Raw genomic sequence first — 7778 nt, 5'->3', positions numbered from 1 at the left:
GATTACCAGGACGTGTGCTCCGGGCATGTGCTGACCAACTGGCAGGTGTCTTCATTGACATTTTCAACATGAGTTGAACATGATTGAGTCTGTAATACCAACATGTTTCAAGCAGACCACCATAGTTCCTGTGCCCAAGAACACAAAGGCAACCTGCCTAAATGACTACAGACCCGTAGCACTCACGTCCGTAGCCATGAAGTGCTTTGAAAGGTTGGTAATGGCTCACATCAACACCATTATCCCAGAAACCCTAGACTCACTCCAATTTGCATACCGCCCAAACAGATCCACAGATGATGCAATCTCCATTGCACTCCACACTGCCCTTTCCCACCTGGACAAAAGGAACACTTATGTGAGAATGCTCTTCATTGACTACAGCTCAGCGCTCAACACCATAGTAACCTCAAAGCTCATCACTAAGCTAAGGATCCTGGGACTAAACACCTCCCTCTGCAACTGAATCCTGGACTTCCTGACGGGCTGCCCTCAGGTGCTGAGGATAGATAGCAACATATCTGCCACACTGATCCTCAACACTGGAGCTCCCCAGGGGTGCGTGCTCAGTCTCCTCCTGTACTCCCTGTTCACCCACAACTGCATGGACAGGCACGACTCCAACACCATCATTATGTTTGCAGACACAACACCGACAACGACGAGACAGCCTATAGGGAGGAGGTCAGAGACCTGGCCGGGTAGTGCCAGAATAACAACTTATCCCTCAACGTAACCAAGACTAAGGAGATGATTGTGGACTACAGGGGCTGTAGTGGAGCAGGTTGAGAGCTTCAAGTTCCTTGGTGTCCACATCAACAACAAACTAGAATGGTCCAAGCACATCAATACAGTCGTGAAGAGGGCATGACAAAGCCTATTCCCCCTCAGGAAACTAAAAAGATGTGGCATAGGTCCTGAGATCCTCAAAAGGTTCTACAGCTGCAACATCGAGAGCATCCTGACTGGTTGCATCACTGCCTGGTACGGCAATTGCTTGGCCTCCGACCGCAAGGCACTACAGAGGGTAGAGCGTACGGCCCAGTACATCACTGGGGCTAAGCCGACTGCCATCCTGGACCTCTACAGCAGGCGGTGTCAGAGGAAGGCCCTAAAAACTGTCAAAGACCCCAGCCGCAGACTGTTCTCTCTGCTACCGCATGGCAAGCGGTACCGGAGTGCCAAGTCTAGGACAAAAGGGCTTCTCAACAGTTTTTACCCCCAAACCATAAGACTCCTGAACAGGTAATCAAATGGCTACCCGGACTATTTGCATTGTGTGCTCCCCCAACCCCTCTTTTTACACTTCTGCTACTCTCTGTTTATCATATATGCATAGTCACTTTAACTATACATTCATGTACATACTACCTCAATTGTGTCGACCAACCAGTGCTCCCGCATATTGGCTAACCGTGCTGTCTGCATTGCGTCCCGCCACCCACCACCTGACAACCTCTCTTTTACACTACTGCTACTCTCTGTTCATCATATATGCATAGTCACTTTAACCATATCTACATGTACATACTACCTCAATCAGCTTGACTAACCGGTGTCTGTATGTAGCCTCCCTACTTTTATAGCCTCGCTACTGTATATAGCCTGTCTTTTTACTGTTGTTTTATTTCTTTACCTACCTATTGTTGACCTAATACCTTTTTTGCACTATTGGTTAGAGCCTGTAAGTAAGCATGTCACCACTGTAAGGTCTACACATGTTGTATTCGGTGCAGGTGACAAATACACTTAGATTTTATTTTATTTGAAATGGAGCAGTTGCTATGGCTACTCACAGTAATGTGTGGAGCATTTAATAAAACATGTATTTTTAAAAATGTAGGCCTGATGTAGTTTACTTAGTAATCATTTTAACAAAAATATAAACACAACATGTAATGTGTTGGTCCCATGTTTCATGAGCTGAATTAAAAGATCCCAGAAATGGTCTATACGCACAAAAAGCTTATTTCTCTCAAATGTTATGCACAAATGTCTTTACATCCATGTTAGTGAGAATGTAGAGACAATACATGTACTGGTTTTGGTACCATGTTTCCATCCAATGAGACAAGTACAAAATATTAGACAGTTGTCTCCATGTCTGGTCTGCATCTGGTAGAGTTGGGTTAAGGTCCCGCGGGGTTCTTCCTGTTTGCTGGGGGAGGGAGGAATAGGTCCCATTGGTCAAGTAAGGACAAACCCTAAAGCCCCTGCTCACAGGCTATTAGCAGAGAGTCTACAGAGAATGTCATTGAACACTCAGTACAGAGTTCCAAACTTCCTCTGGAAGCAATGTCAGCACAATAACTGTTTGTCGGGAGCTTCATGAAATGGGTTTCCATGACCGAGCAACTGCCCACAAGCCTAAGATCACCATGCACAATTTTTATTTTTATTTTTTATTTATCCGTTATTTTACCAGGTAAGTTGACTGAGAACACATTCTCATTTGCAGCAACGACCTGGGGAATAGTTACAGGGGAGAGGAGGGGGATGAATGAGCCAATTGTAAACTGGGGATTATTAGGTGACCGTGATGGTTTGAGGGTCAGATTGGGAATTTAGCCAGGACACCGGGGTTAACACCCCTACTCTTACGATAAGTGCCATGGGATCTTTAATGACCTCAGAGAGTCAGGACACCCGTTAAACGTCCCATCCGAGAGACGGCACCCTACACAGGGCAGTGTCCCCAATCACTGCCCTGGGGCATTGGGATATGTTTTTTAGACCAGTGGAAAGAGTGCCTCCTACTGGGCCTCCAACACCACTTCCAGCAGCATCTGGTCTCCCATCCAAGGACTGACCAGGACCAACCCTGCTTAGCTTCAGAAGCAAGCCAGCAGTGGTACGCAGGGTGGTATGCTGCTGGCAATGCCAAGCATTGTGTGGTGTGGTGTAAAGCACGTCGTCATTGGACTCTGGAGCAGTGGAAACTCGAGTGATGAATCACACTTCACCATCTGGCAGTACGATGGACGAATCTGGGTTTGGCCAATGCCAGGAGAACGCTACCTGCCCTAATGCATAGTGCCAACTGTAAAGTTTGGTGGAGGAGGAATAATAGTCTGGGGGCTGTTTTTCATGGTTCAAGCTAGGCCCCTTAGTTCAAGTGAAGGGAAATGAACGCTACACTGGTAAGCTTTTGTTTTTATTAATTTATTGCCACCGAGACCTGCCAGTGTAACTGCTAAGCTGCTTGCTGCCCTTACACTGTACTGATTGTAGCAGGTTTATTAAGGTGTTCATTCTATAAGCTATATTGACTTTGACATTAGCTAAGATGTCCACATACTTTTGGTCATGTAGTGTATGTTGCTGATACCAATCAATCAATCAATCAATCAAATGTATTTATAAAGCCATTCTTACATCAGCTGATGTCACAAAGTGCTGTACAGAAACCCAGCCTAAAACCCCAAACAGCAAGCAATGCAGGTGTAGAAGCATGGTGGCTAGGAAAAACTCCCTAGAAAGGCCAGAACCTAGGAAGTAACCTAGAGAGGAATCAGGCTATGAGGGGTGGCCAGTCCTCTTCTGGCTGTACCGGGTGGAGATAACAGAACATGGTCAAGATGTTCAAATGTTCATAAATGACCAGCAGGGTCAAATAATAATAATCACAGTTGTTGTCGAGGGTGCAACAGGTCAGCACCTCAGGAGTAAATGTCAGTTGGCTTTTCATAGCCGATCATTCAGAGTATCTCTACCGCTCCTGCTGTCTCTAGAGAGTTGAAAACAGCAGGTCTGGGACAGTTAGCACGTCCGGTGAACAGGTCAGGGTTCCATAGTCACAGGCAGAACAGTTGAAAATGGAGCAGCAGCACGGCCAGGTGGACTGGGGACAGCAAGGAGTCATCATGCCAGGTAGTCCTGAGGCATGGTCCTAGGCCTCAGATCCTCCGAGAGAAAGAAAGAGAGAAAGAGAGAGAGAAGTAGAGAGCATACTTACATTCACACAGGACACTGGATAAGACAGGATAAATACTCCAGATATAACAGACTGACCCTAGCCCCCCGACACATAAACTACTGCAGCATAAATACTGGAGGCTGAGACAGGAGGGGTCGGGAGACACTGTGGCCCTGTCGGACGATACCCCCGGACAGGACCAAACAGGCAGGATATAACCTCACCCACTTTGCCAAAGCAAAGCCCCCACACCACTAGAGTGATATCTTCAACCACCAAATTACCATCCTGAGACAAGGCCGAGTATAGCCCACAAAGATCTCACAAAGATCAAGGGGGGGCGCCAACCCGGACAGGAAGATCACGTCAGGGACTCAACCCACTCAAGTGACGCACCCCTCCTAGGGACGGCATGGAAGAGCCCCAGTGTAATTGTGTGTGCGTGTGGGCATTTCAAATTATTAATGTTCAGATATTTTTAACGTCCCCATAATCTTTTTCTGTAACCTGACGTCCCCGTATAATTTAGTACAGCCATGGTGTTTTGGAGCTGTCTCGGAAGAGCTGTCCGTCTGTAAAGAGTTTGTCCACAACTCTGTAGTTGTTTTAAAGTCACCATTGGTGTCATGGTGAAATCCCTGAGTTGTTTCCTTCCTCTCCGGCAACTGAGTTAGGAAGGACACCTGTATCTTTGTCATAGGTGTGTGTATAGGTGGCAAGGATGTCAGGCGCAGGATAATTTATCTTGGTAAAATAGAGTAGTTTAATGATGTAAAAACATAACTCCAAAACCATGAAAAAATACACAAAACAAAGTGGGTACGAGGACCTCACGCGCACCAATACAAACACAAAAATAATAACAAACAATCTCTGACAAAGACATGAGGGGAAACAGAGGGTTAAATACATAACAGGCAATGAATGGGATTGGAACCATGTGTGTAGGAAGACAAGACAAAACCAATGGAAAATGGATCAATGATGGCAAGAAGACCGGTGACGTCTACTGCCCGAACAAGGAGAGGCATTGACATCGACAGAAGTCACTGACAACTGGGTGAATTGATACACTATCCAAAGTGTTATTAATATCTTCACCATGCGAAAAGAGATATTCAATGTCTGTTTTTTTTTTTTTACCCATCTACCAATAGGTGCCCTTCTTTGCGAGGCATTGGAAAACCTCCCTGGTCTTTATGGTGGATCTGTTTTTAAATTCACTGCTCGACTGAGGGACCTTACAGATAATTGTATGTGTGGCGTACAGAGATGAGGTAGTCATTAAACAAATATGTTATCTAACACTATTAGTGCACACAGAGTGAGCCAAGGCAACTTAATATGACTTGTTAAGCACATTTTTACACCTGAACATATTCAGGCTTGCCATAACAAAGGGGTTGAATACTTATTGACTGAAGATATTTAATTTTTTATTCATTGGTAAAAATTTTGAAAAACATAATTCCACTTTGACATTATGGGGTATTGTGTGGAGGCCAGTGAAACAAATTCTCTACAGTGCCTTGCGAAAGTATTCGGCCCCCTTGAACTTTGCGACCTTTTGCCACATTTCAGACTTCAAACATAAAGATATAAAACTGTATTTTTTTGTGAAGAATCAACAACAAGTGGGACACAATCATGAAGTGGAACAACATTTATTGGATATTTCAAACTTTTTTAACAAATCAAAAACTGAAAAATTGGGCGTGCAAAATTATTCAGCCCCCTTAAGTTAATACTTTGTAGCGCCACCTTTTGCTGCGATTACATCTGTAAGTCGCTTGGGGTATGTCTCTATCAGTTTTGCACATCGAGAGACTGACATTTTTTCCCATTCCTCCTTGCAAAACAGCTCGAGCTCAGTGAGGTTGGATGGAGAGCATTTGTGAACAGCAGTTTTCAGTTCTTTCCACAGATTCTCGATTGGATTCAGGTCTGGACTTTGACTTGGCCATTCTAACACCTGGATGTGTTTATTTTTGAACCATTCCATTGTAGATTTTGCTTTATGTTTTGGATCATTGTCTTGTTGGAAGACAAATCTCCGTCCCAGTCTCAGGTCTTTTGCAGACTCCATCAGGTTTTCTTCCAGAATGGTCCTGTATTTGTCTCCATCCATCTTCCCATCAATTTTAACCATCTTCCCTGTCCCTGCTGAAGAAAAGCAGGCCCAAACCATGATGCTGCCACCACCATGTTTGACAGTGGGGATGGTGTGTTCAGCTGTGTTGCTTTTATGCCAAACATAACGTTTTGCATTGTTGCCAAAAAGTTCAATTTTGGTTTCATCTGACCAGAGCACCTTCTTCCACATGTTTGGTGTGTCTCCCAGGTGGCTTGTGGCAAACTTTAAACGACACTTTTTATGGATATCTTTAAGAAATGGCTTTCTTCTTGCCACCCCTCCGTAAAGGCCAGATTTGTGCAATATACGACTGATTGTTGTCCTATGGACAGTCTCCCACCTCAGCTGTAGATCTCTGCAGTTCATCCAGAGTGATCATGGGCCTCTTTGCTGCATCTCTGATCAGTCTTCTCCTTGTATGAGCTGAAAGTTTAGAGGGACGGCCAGGTCTTGGTAGATTTGCAGTGGTCTGATACTCCTTCCATTTCAATATTATCGCTTGCACAGTGCTCCTTGGGATGTTTAAAGCTTGGGAAATATTTTTGTATCCAAATCCGGCTTTAAACTTCTTCACAACAGTATCTCGGACCTGCCTGGTGTGTTCCTTGTTCTTCATGATGCTCTCAGCGCTTTTGACGGACCTCTGAGACTATCACAGTGCAGGTGCATTTATACGGAGACTTGATTACACACAGGTGGATTGTATTTATCATCATTAGTCATTTAGGTCAACATTGGATCATTCAGAGATCCTCACTGAACTTCTGGAGAGAGTTTGCTGCACTGAAAGTAAAGGGGTTGAATAATTTTGCACGCCCAATTTTTCAGTTTTTGATTTGTTAAAAAAGTTTGAAATATCCAATAAATGTTGTTCCACTTCATGATTGTGTCCCACTTGTTGTTGATTCTTCACACAAAAATACAGTTTTATATCTTTATGTTTGAAGCCTGAAATGTGGCAAAAGGTCGCAAAGTTCAAGGGGGCCGAATACTTTCGCAAGGCACTGTATTTAAGCAATTTTAAATTCAGGCTTTAACACAACTGAATGTGGAAAAAGTCAAGGGCTGTGAAGGCACTGTATGAAGCTGCAGTCCCGGAAATCCACTCCAAACCCCAAGAAACCCACAAACTTTTGCACCAGGGTGGGAATCAGTTTATGGATCACTTGCATGGTGGGTTCAGTTGTTTGATTTGTAACATTGTTTCACATCATCACATTTATGTGTTCCATTTGCTCTTTTTTTTTGTCTCTTCTTGATATAATATATGCATTTGTACATTGAATCTTGTGTTTGTTTATTCACTTATCATAGGAGGCAAAGGCCCTTGCAGCAACATCCACAATGTAAATTGAAAATAATTATAATTAAGAATTAATTAAAGCAAATGAAGACACTTATTTGATGCAGGACAAAAAAAATAAAAGGGAAGAGTATAAACTAAGTGTGTAAATTGTCATGAAAATTGTACCTGTAACCCAACAAAAGAAAAATGGCAAAGGAAATAAAAACATAAAGATGGGGGAGGGGTATCCTGTCTATAACGCAGGGAATATAAATTATAGTAGGCTATATACATGCACATAGAACCCAATATTTGTAATTGGGTTCCCGCTCATACACACAACATTATAGCCTAAACAGTAGCTGCTCAGCAGGACCTTGATAGGCCTTTCAGGGTTGGATCAAAAGCCTGCACTCCCAGTAGCTCTCCAGATGGAGGATTGA

This window comes from Oncorhynchus mykiss, chromosome 10, assembly GCF_013265735.2.
Source record: "Oncorhynchus mykiss isolate Arlee chromosome 10, USDA_OmykA_1.1, whole genome shotgun sequence".
NCBI classification, from domain to species: Eukaryota; Metazoa; Chordata; class Actinopteri; order Salmoniformes; family Salmonidae; genus Oncorhynchus; species Oncorhynchus mykiss.
The sequence above is the reverse complement of the archived record's forward strand: the minus strand, read 5'-3'. Positions refer to the sequence as shown.